The 17,666-nt window shown below is 41.0% G+C and overlaps 1 protein-coding gene across 2 annotated transcripts in view; it reads left to right on the forward strand.

Moving 5' to 3' along the window:
* Positions 1-17,666, forward strand: part of LOC142109645 (uncharacterized) — a 223,083-nt gene that overhangs the window by 55,019 nt on the left and 150,398 nt on the right. The window lies entirely within an intron of this gene.

The following is a 17,666-nucleotide window of genomic DNA, read 5'->3' on the forward strand; positions in this document are numbered from 1 at the left end:
CTATCACAGGCAGGGAGGGTACTTGTGAACCTTAATTGCTGCTTTGCCTACATCAAATAATTACATTTATATCAATGCATTCTTTAATTTGTCCACTGATAATTATGACAAGGTGCATTACAACAGTGACATGAAGGGTAATGTACATTACAACAGTGACATGAAGGGTAAGGTACATTACAACAGTGACATGAAGGGTAAGGTACATTACAACAGTGACATGAAGGATAAGGTACATTACAACAGTGACATGAAGGGTAAGGTACATTACAACTGTGACATGAAGGGTAAGGTGCATTACAACTAGAGATGGGCGGGTCCGGTTCTCCGAGAACCGAACCCACCCGAACTTTGGGTATCCGAGTACCGAGCTGAGCAGCTCGGTACTCTCCCGCCCATTCCAAAGCCAAATCGAGGCCGAACGTCATTGTGACGTCGTCGGATCTCGGGGCTCGGTTCTCGCGATACTTCAACTTTATAAATACACGCCTCCACAGCAATCCATCGCCATTTGACAGAGGGAGAGAGCAGGGTGTAGTCATAGGCTAATTAGAGCAGGGACAGAGAATACAATATTGTTCTTGCAATTGCTCTAACCAAAATCGCTAGTGCAGAGAGGAGGATAGAGGTTTATTATTTTTTCTTCATATTTGGCACTCCCCAGCGCTTTTGGGGTGTCCCCCATAATTGTGCATAAATATTTCTGGCTGTCAAAAGTCATATCTGTCAGCAGTATCTACTAAATATTTTTTAGCACTCCTCAGTGCTTTTGGGGTGTCCTCCCTAATTGTGCATTAATATTTCTGGCTGTCAAAAGTCATATCTGTCAGCAGTATCTACTAAATAATTTTTAGCACTCCTCAGTGCTTTTGGGGTGTCCTCCCTAATTGTGCATTAATATTTCTGGCTGTCAAAAGTCATATCTGTCAGCAGTATCTACTAAATAATTTTTAGCACTCCTCAGTGCTTTTGGGGTGTCCTCCCTAATTGTGCATTAATATTTCTGGCTGTCAAAAGTCATATCTGTCAGCAGTATCTACTAAATAATTTTTAGCACTCCTCAGTGGTTTGCGCTCAGAATGGATTCAAAGCAGTCCACATATGATCTGAATGAGCAACCAGGTTCTGTTACCAGTCCTGATGTTAGTGTTCCCAGTACGTCATCTGGCCAAGGCGATGTCAAACAACAGAGTGTTTTCAAATTAGTGCAAAAAACAAAAAACAAAAAAAAGTGTAACTGAGCAAAAGTTAAGTGACGATAAAAAAAAAATTGCAAGCATGCCATTCTACACACTCAGTGGCAAAGAGAGAATGAGGCCTTCACCTTTGGCTATTAGTGGCAGATCCCAAAAAGTTACCCAGCCTACAATTGGTGCACAACTACTGTTACGCGTCAAAGCCGAGCTGCAAGATAACAGTGAGGCATTACAGGAGAATATTTGCTCTGATTCACAAATGACAACAATCCCTGTGGAGAGTCCATCCAACAGTGGGATGTCTAATCGTGAGCATTCTGCTGATGTGTGCCTTAATAGCCCGAGTGTAGCCGGTGATACCCAAATTGAGGATGCCACTTTGGAATTAGAAGAGGATGAGGGGGAGATTTGTGTAGGCGACGAGGGCGCTAATGAGGATGTTGATGAGGATGAGGTTGTTTGTGTAAGTCCTGCACCAGTGGCAGCAGTTCTGGCACGTTACAAGAAAAAGGCCATTGTCATGCCTGGGCATAAAACAAAAAAATCCACTTCTTATGTGTGGAATTATTTCTACCCAAATCCAGACAACAATTGTATAGCCATTTGTAGTGTATGTGAAGCCACAGTCAGTCGAGGGAGGGACCTTAACCATCTTGGAACCTCGTCTATGTTACGCCATTTAACGAGAGTTCATGGCAAAGTGTTGGGAAAAGCTGAAAGTTCTTCCCAAAAGAATACAAGCACTCCCTCATCAGCTAAGACCCTCCGCTCACCGACATACCGACGGCTACAAAATACACCCACCACACCATCCTCATCAATATCCTCAGTAGCGCTCGGAGTTAGCCCAGCATCCCACTTAAGGCTGGATGACTCCGGCACTATTATTGATTCCTCTGAAGAAAGCGTTAGTCCTGCTGCTGCTGTTGCTGCTGCTGGGGGTGAATCGTCATCCCAGAGGCAGGTTAATAAAATGAGCAGTCCTACATTTCAGCAATTAACTGTGAAACAATCATTTGCGAGGGGAAGCAAATATGACAGCAGTCACCCAGTCGCCAAGCGAATCACAGACGCCATGGCTGCAATGTTAGTGTTAGATCTGCGTCCAATCTCCACAATAAACGCAGCTGGTTTTTCACAGTTAATTGAGGTTTTGTGTCCGCGTTACAGAATTCCATCGCGACACCATTTCTCCCGTAAAGCTATTCCACAACTATACCAAAAAGTGTGTAAAAATGTAGAGATTGCGCTGAAAAATGCCATTCTGCCCACTGTTCACTTAACCACAGATATGTGGACAAGTGGAAGTGGCCAAACCAAAGACTATATGACTGTGACAGCCCACTGGGTTGGTCATTCACCTTCACCAGCAGGAACAGCAGCAGCATGTATACCACTACGTAACATTTGTCACAGGCAGGCCACTCTTTGTATCACCGGCTTCACTAACAGGCATACGGCTGACAATTTGTTACGCAAACTGAGAGATGTGATTGATGCATGGCTTATACCACTCGGACTCTCCCCAGGGTATGTCATTTCAGATAATGCCAACAATATAGTGCGAGCATTACAGCTGGGTGATTTCCAACATATTCCCTGTTTTGCTCACACCATCAACTTGGTGGTGCAGAGCTTCCTACAAAATAACCGTGAGGTGCAGGAGATGCTTTCGGTGGCCCGTAAAATTTCAGGCCATTTCAGGCATTCAGCCACAGCATGTAGGAGATTACAGCAGCTCCAAGAGCAGTTTAACTTGCCCTGCCACCAACTTAAGCAAAAGGGTGGTAACTCGGTGGAATTCCACCCTGTACATGCTTCAGAGGATGGAGGAACAGCGCAAAACCATCCAAGCATATTGCACAAGTCATGACATTGGGAAAGGAGGGGGGATGTATTTCACTCTTGCACAGTGGGGAATCCTTTCAGTGCTGTGCAAGGTGCTGAAATCATTTGAAGTTGTGACATGTGAGGTCAGTGCAGACTCTGCTAGTTTGAGCCAAGTCATTCCTTTAATTAGACTATTGGAAAAGCAGCTTGAGAAAATGAAGGAGGAGCTGAAAGCAAGCAATTCAGCAAAGTATGTTGGCCTTGTCGATCAAGTACTTAATTCGCTTCACAATGATCCTCGAGTTATTAAGATCTTGAACTCGGATCAGTACGTTTTGGCCACTGTGCTTGATCCAAGGTTTAAAACCTACATTGAGTCTTTACTTGTAAATGAGCGAGATGTGAACTTTTGCAAGGAGCTATTGCTCAGCAAGTTGGCCGCTGAACTGGGCCTCGGCTTGACGACGTGTCCTCCTTCACTTTCTCAAGCTGTTGCTCGTAAAAAATTAAATTTCCAAAAAAGAAGCAGGGAAGACACAGGGGGCAGACCAGAACAATTTAACATCTGGGCTGGTTTGAAGGATTTTTCAAAAAAATGTGTCACTTTGCCCATAACTCCATCCAATATGAGTATAAACATGCAAAGGATGGTGGAGGATTACTTTCAAGAGGTAGTTGATATGGAAATGTCAGACAGTCCCTTTCCTTACTGGGAAGAAAAGCAGGCCATTTGGAAACCCATGTACAAACTTGCTTTGCAATACCTAAGCTGCCCACCCTCCAGTGTGTACTCTGAACGAGTGTTCAGCACAGCAGGGAACTTAGTCAGTGATCGCCGTAGAAGGTTACTTCCCAAAAATGTGGAGAAAATGATGTTTATAAAAATGAACTACATCTTCCACGAGGAAGGCCTTCACCATCCAAGACATCCAAGCACTGACTGTTCTCTAATGGCGGATTCAAGCGGCGATGAATTGATAGTCTGTGATGATGACGTACACACTGATGAGGGTGAGGATTAAGCTGAAGATGATGCCGATAACATCTTTTTAAAACTTTCTATGTAAGTGTAGGGTGCAATCTACCCCCAAAGAGGAAAGGGACTTGTGGCATTTCCATATCACATACTATCTTGAAAGGCTGCTGTTAGGGCAATTTATCCTTAAGGGTAGGGTGTCATAGACAGAGTGACCCTAAACTGGCTTTGTCCATTTTTCATAATATTGTACAGTCTATAATGGCTGAATTTTTGGGTATTTTATACAAGTGGAGGGGGGCCTAGAGATACAGAAACCAAACTGGCTTTTTCCATGTCAATTAATATTGTACAGTCTATAATGGCTGAATTTTTTGGTATTTTATACAAGTGGAGGGGGGCCTAGAGAGACAGAGTGACCCCAAACTGTCTTTCTCCATGTCAATTAATATTGTACAGTCTATAATGGCTGAATTTTTTAGTATTTTATACAAGTGGAGGGGGGCCTAGAGAGACAGAAACCAAACTGGCTTTCTCCATGTCAATTAATATTGTACAGTCTATAATGGCTGAATTTTTTTGTATTTTATACAAGTGGAGGGGGGCCTTGAGAGACAGAAACCAAACTGGCTTTTTCCATTTCTTTACATATTTAACTATAAGTGTAGGGTGTAATATACATTCAAAGACGATGGCTGCATTGCCAATATGCATAGATGGAGAGGAAGACAATCTGTTTTGTGTGTAGAATAGGCCTACCAACGAAGAATTAAACTGTTTTTTTGGATGATTTATTACCTCAACAATTAGATTACTTGTCTCTAAAACAGTTGGAGCACTAAATTGGGTTAATTTAGGCCCAAAAACATGGATTTTCCAAAAAAATAGCAAAACAAAACCAAACAAAACCAAAACCAAAACCAAAACACGCAATGGCGGTTTTGCAAAACCAAAACCAAAACCAAAACACAACGGTAATCCAGATCCAAAACCGAATCCAAAACCAAAACACGGGGGTCAGTGACCATCTCTAATTACAACAGTGACATTAAGGGTAAGGTACATTACAACTGTGACATGAAGGGTAAGGTACATTACAACAGTGACATGAAAGATAAGGTGCATCACAACAGTGACATGAAGGGAAAATCAGGTATTATTTGGAGTACTAACAGATTGGGCCAACTGACTCTGCTTAAAAGCTCAAGTGACCAAAACTGTTTAGCAGAAGAAGGAAATAAAGCTCCAGTGTTATTTGGCTATAACATGATGTCTGGCTGCAGACTGCGGAAAGTTCATATATCTATTTGTCACAGACAGGGCTTGTCATGGATATACCTTTATTTGTGTATAGTATCAATTATATGGATGCTGCGTTTTGCCAGCTTGCTGCGGATACCACACTAAATGCACTAGGGGCTTAGTTTGGAAATTCTCAGCCAGATAATGTATTGGACTGGGTGGCAATTAATACCATCAATGCAGAGACAGTCAGCATTCCAGCAGGGGTTGATCCAGGGGGGGATTGGAGCAATTCTGCTGTTGCACAAGGAAATGGTTAGTGGCCAAGAGGCTGTGTGAAGTAGAACTAAAAACAACATTATTGCAGGATACGGGCAGAAAAAACATTATTGAATGAAAAGATTAGTTATTGAATCTATGTACAAGTTTTAAAAAAGACTAATGTATTTGAAAATAAAAGAGGAACAGCATCTTGGAAAGAAAATATTATGACATTTTAGATACTGAATGTATATTATGTAAGCCTCTGATTCAGATAGTCACAACGGTAAATTAGTTAAGGAAGAGATTTTTCAGTTAACGCTGTGTAGTACTAGCAGATTATATGCAATATATGGAAAAACATTACAAAGTATTTGTTTAACAATGTGATTGATAATCTAATTGATGTGTGTTAGAGTATATATTAGATTTTAAGAGTTAGATTTACTAAGCTGCGGGTTTGAAAAAGTGGGGATATTGCCTATAGCAACCAATCAGATTCTAGCTGTCATTTTGCAGAAGGTACTAAATAAATGAAAGCTAGAATTTGATTCCTTGCTATAGGCAACATCCCCACTTTTTCAAACCCGCAGCTTAGTAAATCTAGCCCTAAGTGTGGTTTAAACCACCTACGGTAAATGAAACCAGCAGTGAATTAATTAATGAAGGAGAACACATGATACACTATATAAAGAGGCGCACACTACGATTGACATATTCACTTTGAAAAGTCACAGAGGTTTGCGAAACGCATCACAAGTCTGATAATACAATACTCGCAGGATGGATTTGTGTTCCTATGTTATCTGAGTAAATTGAACACCACACAGATCAGGAGGACTAAACGCAAAACCCTTATTAGGTGGCCACCAAGGGGTAATTATACTGCTTTATTTATCCTGTGTATAGTTATTCAGATTTGGATCATTCATTTAACATGGACATCAGTGATATTCCACAGCTTCAATTTGAAAGAAGCTGTTAAAACGATCTAGACACTAATGTATTATTGTAAAGGTTAGTGTTAATTGGGATTTGGAACACTTGGGGATACAATTGAACATCTATAATGGACACTGAGAACTCCTAAGGAGACTGAGTATACAGTTCCATTTTGAACATATATCAAGGGTGTGCGCCTATTTGCAAGCCTGAAGGGAGAGTGTAATATTGTCAATATTTATTTTAGAATGTACATTTTTATTATTTTTTATTTATAAGCCCCCACAAAAGGTCTGCAGCATATATATAGCATAGTTTTTGGGCCATTAATTTGGGTACCAGATGACCCTGCATAACAGCTTGGTTCTTGCAGCACTTTCATGACAATAGTATTGTTTATCAAGGACCCAGTTATTTCTGTATATTTATATCAATTACCTCCTCTGATTAGAATACTCCTTATTATTTACTGGTACTGCAATTTTTATTTTCAGTTCATTGTAACGGACTGTAGTACCCCATAGATGTGTCTGATATACTACAATACCTGTACACATTTGAACACTCCAGAATTAATTATGAATTGATTGTAAAGAACAAAATATAGTCTATTGTAAATTATAAGCATTATGGTAGAATTAAAACACTGCATTATAATAAAGGTCAGCAAATATCACATGACATATCCTATAATGGGCTTCTAGTGTTCTACTGTCCACCTAGATCATATAGTGAGTAACAAGATAATATGCAGCAAAATGTCTCTGCAACTATTTTAAAATGTTGACAACTCTCCATTAACTCTGACACATGTGGCTCAGTGTGATGAAGGGGCAGCAGTGTGGTGAAGGGGTGCAGTGTTATGATGAGGCAGGCATATCTGTTATTAGTTACTGTTATTGTTGTGATTTTATAGCCATCTAGGGCCTGATTTATTAAGGAAAGTTAAGTAAAAAAATTGAGTAGTCTCCTGGACAAATCCATGTTACAATGCAAGGGGTGCAAATTAGTTTTCTATTTTGCACATAAGTTAAATACTGTATCGTTACGTCATCGGATCTTGGATCTCGCGAGTATTGGTTTCTATAAGTACCGCCCTCCAAGGCTAATTGTCATTGCTGAAATACAAATACTAGGGCAGGCAGGCTTGGTCTACATCTGCAGTCAAATTGCACTGTGTTATATAGGTTACACAAAAACAGGAGAGCTCCATTGCTAATTGTCATTGCTGAAATAGAAATAATAGAGCTGACAGTCTTGGTCAAAATCGGCAGTCATGTACTGTGTTATCAAAATGGATTCACAGCAGTATACAAAAGACCGAAGCTTTATTAAGACATACACAAATATAGGGAAGGGTGCATAAATTAGGGCAAGACATTCAACAAAACTTCAAACAGTGATGGGGAATGGGTTGGAGGGGGTAAAGGAGGGGGAGACACAAGCCCAAGATTTTATTGAATAAACAAACACATAGGGGTAGAAGGAGAAGAGGGAGACAGAAAATTAATCATCTTCCTCCTCCTCAGGACTGTCAAGGGTGTTATAGTCTCTTAGTAGGTTGTGGATCAGACTGCAACAGTCTTGGATGGTCATCTTCTCCCTTTTCAAGATGAGGTGATTCCTGGCTAGCTAGCGTCCTTAAAGCAGTTCATAAAGCGCCAGGCCTACTGGATTGCCCCAATGATGTGGGTCCCAGGAAATAATCCATAAAATACTGAATGGTATGAAAGGCAAGTTCTGAGCACACTGTCCTTAAGTTCATGTTCCAAGGCACCCGACAGTGCCTGTGCAGTAGGGCAGTCCTAAAATATATGCTGTGCTGTTTCCCTTCTGGTGATGCAGAAGGGGCAGTGGACATATCGGGACATAGGTTCTGGGAGTGCATGAATGTCCTGAGAGGCAAACCTCCTGGATAGCCATACATGCAATGTCTTTGTGTTTACTAGTCAGCCCGATAGAGGCCACATTCTCCCACACGTGTTTTGTTGCAGCCGGGAGCATGGAACTGACTCCATAATGTCTTTAACTCTGATGAGCTTGTGGACAGTTTTTGGCTTCCACAAGTCTGGTTTGAGTTCCTCCAGATGGTGCTCCCTCACATATTGTCCAACATCCAGTTAAAACCAAGGTGTAGTCCAGTTGTAAGGGAAGGAGCAGTCCCACTTGTCCCAACCAAGGGTCTTTCAAAGATGCAGAAGAAAAAAGTGAGACATGGAATTCCCAGCAGAGTAAATGTTCTTTTCAATAAGAGTTCTGCGGATGCAGTTGCAGATAAAGAAGGCTCGCAGCATGGTGGGGATATCCGGGATCCCTTTCCCACAGTTGAGGGTTTCCTTGTACATGACCGCCCTCTTCACAGTTATCTAAGGAAAGGGTGGAGCGATCAAATGAACCATAACTGATTTCATGATCCAAGGACAATTCCATCTTGCACCACTTTTCTTTACTGACACTGCTGTGTGGCAATGTTTCCCAGATGTGCTAGGAACTACCGTGTGTTTGAGTCATTGCTCTGTCGCTTAGCATCCAGCCAGGGTGCTGCAGTCTTTGTTTGAAAGTGTATGAAAATAATATTGTGACCTGTGAGGTGGTCAAAATTTACTGCAAATGACCGGAAATTAGTGTTTTTGAAGTTAATAATAATGTAGGAACAAAAAAAAGAGCAAAATTATGTGATTTTAGCATATTTTAGCTATTTTTCTAAAAAAAACCAGATCCAAAACCAAAACACATGAGGGCGGTTTTGCCAAAACCAAAACCAAAACACAAAGTTAATCCTGATCCAAAACCAAAACCAGAACATGGGGGTCAGTGAACATCTCTACTTAAAACGCCCTGTACACTAAGTTGCGCTCTCCCCCAAAAAACTGAAAAACTGAGACTTTTTGCAAAACAGGAAGTGGAAAAAATCTGCAAGATTTTCAAAGTTAGATTATCCCTAACTTGTCATTTTTTATTCTTTTTTTCTGAAATTTGGCATGCGGCACCTATGGATGGTTATCCATTGGCATGCCAAATTTTAGCTTAATAGCTATAATGCTTTTTAAAAATATAGCCCCTTGAATACCATGACCCCCTCTCACAAAATTAAAATGGCGGAATGCCATATATTAGATTCAAGCTTTATATAAGGGCACAACTGTGCCTTTATAATATATATAAAACTAAATACAAATATATTCCAGTGCACATAGACAGGCTAACATATTTCACTTCTAAAGTATATGACTAGTAAGAGCTTGCTCCCATATCTGGACTATCTTCCTAGTGAGGAATATATTTTAGACTAAATGAAAGCACACAAAATAATTATCATCATAATAATTATATTTAGATTATGTCACACAATCCAGTTACTATTTCCAAAACACTTTGCTTAAGATGATCCAAGATGTCAAATAGATCAAATAGCACATTTTGTGTAAATGCTATTTTAAACCAGTTCTTGCTGCATTTCCAACCTGTTCTTAATACTTAAGAGTGGTCTCTGGAAACAAATCAGTGAAAAATACTTTTAATATTGATGTTACCACATTTCACACTACAGAACATGGACATTGTAATCTACCAAACCATTGCTAAAATAAATGCCAAATTTCATAACTACTGCTTAGAATCTAATTATTGTTCATGTCAAACTTTGTATTTATTCCATTACATTACGGAGTGCAAGCTGGGTACACTGCAAACAAAGTAATGTTGCCAACCTGACTAACCACTGGGGGGGCTCCAAAATAATTTTTAGCATATTTATAGTTCAGCCTTTACAACTTGTTGGGCTTTGGTTATTAAGTTAAACTGAAATTGTGTGTGCACTATAATTAGAATATGCTGGGACTTGTTGTACCACAATAGCCGGAGAGCCATATGCAGTTAAGACATTAGCTGTAGTAGGCAATCTTCCCTTAGAGCATTTCCTATATAAAATAAATACAAACATAGTGCCATTGGGGAACAGACAATTTAGACATTACCAATTGACCAAAAGGCAATCTAAACCACTGGTGATTAAAAGAGCCAAGCTGTGATTAATAAGACCAGGGAATTTAAAGTGGCCTTGTGTGTGAGGGACCAAAACAATTGTAGGTGGGGCCAACACAAAAGTAGGCAGGATTTGGAACTACTGGAATTTGGTTGTAATAAAATTTAGGAAAACTCTGATGTGATGACTTAAGACACAGTGGGATATTACTAAAGCCAATGCAGGGAAAAAGCTGCCAGTCATGTGTTATAAAAACACATGCATCGTTTTGCACTATCTGTGACTGGTTTATGCATTTGTGCTCAAACTTTCGTTGCCTAATAACACATCCTTCCAATATTCCCTGCACAGAAACATATCTGACTTTGTAATAGAGATGAGCGGGTCCGGAATTACTAAATCAGAACCCCCTGAACAGTGCCGATCCGAGCCCGGATCCGAGCACTGTTCGGGGGTTCCCGCCGATAACGAACCTCAGAACGAGGCAAAACCTCGTCATCACGTCACCGGATCTCGCGAGGTTTTATTTATCCCGAGGTGAATCTCATAATGCTGGAATTATAGCAAGGGGAGCAGGGCGTCCACATCTCTCAGGTGGCCGAGTCTGGTAAGTTGAATGTTTTCTATGATGAGATGGTTGAAGGGCTTAACTGACACAAGGGATAGTAACTGAATTCAGAGGAACCACCACAAGTGGTACAAAAGGATGTCCTCGCTGTGGAATGAGACAGGACCGCATTAGTGAAGCCCAGGTGGAGTCCACAAAGAAGGGAAACCACCATAAGGAGAATGTTTGTCTCCAAGCTCAAGCTACATAATGTGGTCATCTAAACTGCTTCATGTGCTATTCCCAAAGCAAATCTCACAATACTTTTCTTCATGTACCTGGACTTCTCCAAACCTTCCATTAATTCTCTATGCTTTCAGGATTCACTACAAAGTGCCTCTTTATGTATAAAGATGGGTTCTGTTATATCATGAGCTCACACAGCCATTACTCCATTACTTAGACCTATGAATGTAATTATTAAAACTTTTGTGATGTAGATCCTAAGGTAAATTCATTTCTGTTACTGATTGTGGTATGTGTTCCATATTTTACTGGTCATGACCCTGTGTGCATATTTGTACAGATTATTTGCGTTACCTAGGAGACTGCAAGCAAGGCACTGATCCTGCCGTATAAGTCCAGTGGTACTGCTGTTTAAGTCCACTGATCCTGCCACATGTTGGGCCACGTGTTTGTGCCTCCCACTTGTGTCGCTTAGCTCAGTCATCCAGCTACCTCGGTGCAACCTTTTGGCCTAAAAACAATATTGTGAGGTGTGAGGTGTTCAGAATAGACTGGAAATGAGTGGAAATGAATGTTATTGAGGTTAATAATAGTGTAAGAGTAAAAAAAAAAAAAAACTGGTTTTTAGCACTTTTTATGCTTTTTTTAAAAAAAAATCAGAACCCAAAACCCTAAATCAGAACCAAAACCTTTCGTGGGGTGTTTTGGCAAAACAAATCAGAACCCAAAACCTCAAGCTAATCAGAACCCAAAACACAAAACACCAAAAGTGGCCGGTGCACACCCCTACTTTGTAATAAGTTTAACTATTGCAAAACATAGAGCAGCATATGAGCAATTCACACAGGGGCTGTGCATCAACAATATTGACACATAAAAGATGCATCTTTTATGTATGTTTGCTATGCATTACATGCCTAACGGAGGAGATTTCACAGAAATTTTCTCCATTTAGGCAAATATAGTGCAGCATTACAGTCTTCATAGATTACTATGAGGACTGCGATGTTCTGCAATGCATCAAGCTTTGAAAAGCTTTGCATTGCGCGGACGGGAAACGCCATCTTAGGATGGCGTTACCTGTCATTTCCTATGGGATTCTGCTGAAGCCTCTCTGGCTTCGCAGAATCTGATACAGTGTTAGTGCTGTGCGCATGGCTGTCAGTAAATAGGAAAAAAAAAAGTTTGCAGAAGAGGGGTCACTTTGCCGGGCTCAAAGAGTAGCCCTGGCATGGTGCATCTTATCGGTGCATAAATAAGCATCACTGCAAACCGCAGCAATGCATATTTAGACCCCACAGTGTTGCATCTTCCGCTGACGTCAAGAGATGCAAACTACCACTCAAATCTTTCTCTTTAATATATAAAAATGTGTACTATGTGTTTCAAAAAATGAATTAAAAATAATTCTTAAAATAAATGGCTATCCAGTGGGGTCACCACAAAGGTGAAATGCGTCAAGCATCTGCAAGAAAAACACTTCTTTTGTAACAATTGTGTATGAGGCCTAAATATGCCCAGTGATTGGTGGTGGTTTGAATTAATAACAGTGCAGGGAGGGTTGGCAGACAATGGCATAAGTGAAGAGGAGAGCTATTCCAAGGGTTTGCTGGTGATATGAAAAGTGCAAAAGAGGAAGGATTAATGATATTATCAGTGCAATGGGGGCTAGCCATATGTTCAGCAAAGTGATCTGAGAATGGGACCAGTGCAAGTTAGAAGGCAGACAATTAAATCAATGCAAGAACCACTAAAGTATCACCAGAGCTAGAACGAGGCTTTGGGAGGCCCGGGGCATTGAAGACGGGGGGGAAGGTTATCATTTTAGGTACATGTTAGACAAATACTATGTGCACTACTGTTAGGTACACACAGCTCTGCCTTCACGAGCAGTACAGGGTGAAGCAGGACATACCTCCCAACTGTCCTTGTTGTTGGCTCAATTCCTGACTAAGCAAGACAATCACCCAAATTCGGGACTGCCCCAAAAGATTCAGGACATTTGGCAGACTGTCCTGCTCTCTCCTACCTGTTCTTGTCACTTTCACAACCTGTGGCTGCTGGTGTCTTTAGAACAGTTTCTGCTTTTCTGGATCCTGAAATTCCACTATTAAATTAATAGCCTACCTCCCACCCATGTACTATTAAGACATCCCCCTTCCCTTCCCTCATATCACACAATATATTAAGACCCCCCCATTTCCTCACACATTATAGAAGCCCCCCTCGGCCCGCCTTCACACATTATAGCAACCACCCTTCTCTTCCCTCCTGCACACACAGCAGCCCTCCCTCTGCCCTCCTGAACACATATCAGCCCCTCTCTGCCCTCCTACACACACATCAGTTCCCTTCTCTGCCCTCCTTTACACATGTCAGCCCCCTCCTCTCACATATCATCCCCCTCTGCCACATATCAGCCCTCCTTCACTCATAGCAGCCCCCCTCTTGCCCTCTTTTACACATATCATCCCCCTCTGCCACATATCAGCCCTCCTTCACACATAGCAGCCCCCCTTGCCCTCTTGTACACATAGCAGCCCCTGCCCTCCTTCACACTTACCTTTTTACAGCTGTTGTGGAGACTCCTCTCTGTTCACATAGGACGGCACCCGTCACATGGTGCACGTCCCATGTAACCTCGGGCTCGACGGACACTACAGGCAGCCACAATAGAGGGAGGGAGGAATCAAAAGATCAGTGGCCAGGCTGATGGACATGGCAAGCATCAGACGGCCCCTGAGTAACCTATATCCATATATATATATATATATATATATATATATAAAAAAAAAAATGTAGGTAATTAGCTGATTGGCGCTTGTGAAAAGGGTGACTGATCCTAAATAAAACTGTATCCGACGGCTGATGGATGTGGCAAGCACCTGGGGGCCCCCTGTGAGATGGGGGCCCGGGGCACATGCCCCCAGTGCCCCCCCTTCTCCCTTAATCCAGCTATGCCTGCAGCCCCCAGGTCCTTCCTGGTTTATTGTCAGATTTCTTTGTTATATCTTGCAACAATTGTTGAAAATGCCAGCTGATATGTTTTTAGAGGTAGTTGTCTCTTTCTTTTATTTAATGTATTGTTTTAACTTATTACTGAGAATAGGAGTAATAAGAGGGCCACCCATACAGCCCCTGGCGTGTATCAGGTATTCATGGAGTTTTTAATGCCTCTATAAAGGTAATAAACTAGTTTTGTATAAAGCAATAAAAAGCATCTTGTGCTTTAGAAACGTAATGTTTGTTGTGTTATGCCTAAAATAACAGGTTTAGGCTATGTGCAATACACAGCAATTTAGAAATATGTTGATATATTAAATCATCATTGCTGTGACCTGTTTCCTTACAAACTGAGTTGCACACATATAGCTACCCAGTCAAGGGTTATATCTACTAAGCGGTGGTACCAATGAACCAATGAAGCACAGAGAATCATCGGTACATCGGACTCACTGCTTAGTAATATAACCCCAGGGGGCAAACTTATCAAGCTGCAAGTTTCCGGCGGGTTTGAAAAGTGGAGAAGTTGCCTATAGCAACCAGATTCTAGCTATCATTTATTTAGTATATTTTACAAAATGACAGCTAGAATCTGATTGGTTGCTATAAGCTACACCTCCATTTTTTAAACCCGCCGGAAACTCGCAGCTTGGTACATTTACACCCAGGAGTGCACATGCAGCCTTTTGTTTTTTTAATGAACTTTGACCTGCCACACCCATTTAAAATCTGTCTGCTGCATGAAGAGACTGATATAAGTTTATATATATCAAACACTTGTAGCCAGGGTCGGCATCACCATTAGGCAGCTGTCTAGGGCTCCAGCTCTGGGGGGGAGGGGGTGTCACTGTGGCCGGCTAAAAACACTAATATTGTCTCATAATGAAACATTATTAGTTAACATAACGCGGGCGGTGCATGCAATTTTGCACATTGTGGTGTTGCACTGCTTTTCAGTGCATGTCCCCCACTGGCACCCAGCTCCTCTTACTAGCAGCGTCCTGACGTCACAACGCTTCCAGTGAGAGAAGCAGGAAGAAGTGAAAGAAGAAAAAAAAAGCAGGAAGTAGGGAAGCGATTAAAAAAGAAGAGACGGTAAGTACAGGTTACAGAAAACGGAATGAAGGAAACTACAGAAAATGAGTGTGGGGGGAGCTACAGAAAACGGGGTGGGGAGAGAAAACGAGGGGGGTTGGGAAGCTAAAGAAAATGAGGAGAGGAGAAGAAGGCTAAAGAAAATGAGGGAGGGGGGAGAGAAGACTACTGAAAATGAGGGGGGAGAAAGCTTCAGAAAATAGGGGGGGGGGCAGAGGAATCTACAGAAAATGAAGGGGGCCGGGTGGTGGAGGAGGCTACAAAAAAATGTGGGGGGGTAGGTGACAGAGGAGTACAGAAAAATGGGGGGGTGACAGAGGAGGCTACAGAAAACGAGGTGGGGAGAAGGCTGGAAATATTGGTGAGATGTCTCGGGGTATAAAATAGGAGGGAGGAGCAGTACGCTCAGAGATCTCTGTGTGTTACATCCTATGGGGCCCTATTTATTAAGCTATAAGCCATACAAAAATGGCTTTTTCCACATAGTTTAGGCATTTTGAAGTAACCTAGTTAGCTAACAAAGGCCTAACACAGGAGTTATCATAGATATCTCCAGTATTAGGCTAAGTTTCTATTTAAACCGCAGTCCCCATTATTTCAAATTCAACAAGCTCCGAAAAGCCTAAAAAGCCTAGCTTTTCGGAGCTTGACCCCAATAGCATTAGCCGTTCTACCCTATAGGGAGAGCATTGTGGTAGAGGGATCTTCTAATCACTCACTGCAACCTTTTCTGCTCTCCTCTCCGATTACTATAGCAAAATGGCTTTGTGCATACTTCTACAGAATACATTAACACATGCAAATAAATAGAGAAAGGTCTAGATTATCTATGTCATTTAGATTACCTTTCTCTATTTATTTGTATGTATTAATGTATTATGTAGATGTAAAATTAATTATACTAAGCAGACAGCAACAGAGGAGAGCCAAGTAGTGGGTAAATACTAAAAAAATAAATGGTTGCTTAAACATTAAGCTGTGGGCAAAAGGGACATGTTTGAAAAAAAGCTGGCCTAGATGACTAGGGCAGGGGTGTATGTGAGAGATAAGCCAGTGGGCAGGGGGGCATGTGAGTAAACCTGTTGTTATGCGGGTAGTGAAAAGCTGTTGGGCAAGGTGTGGCATATGTGAGAATAGCTAGTGGACAGATAGGCATGTGTGAGAAAAGTTGGTGGGCAGCGGGGAACATGTCAGCGTGTAAAAGGTGAGCGATGTCAAATTTTATTTTTTGTTTTGTTCTGAAAATCTAACATTTGGAGCCTCCCCTCTAGATATCCTGCGATTGTTCCTGGGAAGCAGTGAAGCCTGGACAGCATTCTGCATCAGTCCTCAGTACGTCTGGACATTAGTGCATCTGAACTGCAGCCTTGTCAGAAAGCCAGGAGGAGGTAAGAGTTATTATTTTTATTTTACAAATTTCACGTGTGTGATGGGGATGGGAAGCCAGTATTGGGAAGATGAGGATCATTGGGTTAAAGCTTTGCCTTAACTTCTGCAAAAAGGTCCACAAAATATAGTGTCTATTTAACAGTACTAGAACTTAGTGAAAGAGAAAAAGGCGCGCTTCTTTAAATTAATGAACAAGTGAATAAAATCATTTGAGACGGCAGCCAAGGACAAATGAGACCAATGTGCATGAGCAAACAAAAGAGAGTTGTTGTCTGGCACTCACAAACAAACAATATATAAATCACTATGTGTCAGCATATACATAAACACAATACATATACATCCCAATATAGCCATTTTGTGCTTAAAATTCTCCATTATGAATATGCTGACACATAGGGGGGGTAATCAATTAAAATGTAATATGCCTTACCGCACACTTTTTCCGCGGTTTAGCGGAAATGTTAAACTCGTGTTATTCTATTGCACTATTTTACCACATTAACAACCAAAACTGGATGACACCAAATCGCAGAACTCCCATAGAAATAATACAGCATGGCCTAAAAGAGCCATTCAATTGTTGAAAATTGCGTTTCAGCGTATAGTAATATTTCGCGAATTCGCACCTAAGAGGGTGGTTTTAAAGTGTTACGGTAGACATCAACTTTGAACAATCCTTTTTTTTATGAAAAATTATAATATGAATATGATATAGTAATATGTCTGTAAAGTAAAGTGTATTAAAAGTATCTATAAAATTGTATTATATTATTTTTTTATAAGATTTTATTAATAAGCAATCCCTGTAGAAAAAAAATAGTGGTATAGTCCAGACTATAAAAAAATAACAATTTTTTTCAATACATCTCATTCAACTGTCACCTGAGAGAACAGTCACTGTTGGAAACTACAGCAACAGAGAAGAGGATTTGTATTTTCATTACTATTCAA

Source organism: Mixophyes fleayi (genome assembly GCF_038048845.1).
Source record: "Mixophyes fleayi isolate aMixFle1 chromosome 2 unlocalized genomic scaffold, aMixFle1.hap1 SUPER_2_unloc_4, whole genome shotgun sequence".
Taxonomy (NCBI): Eukaryota; Metazoa; Chordata; class Amphibia; order Anura; family Limnodynastidae; genus Mixophyes; species Mixophyes fleayi.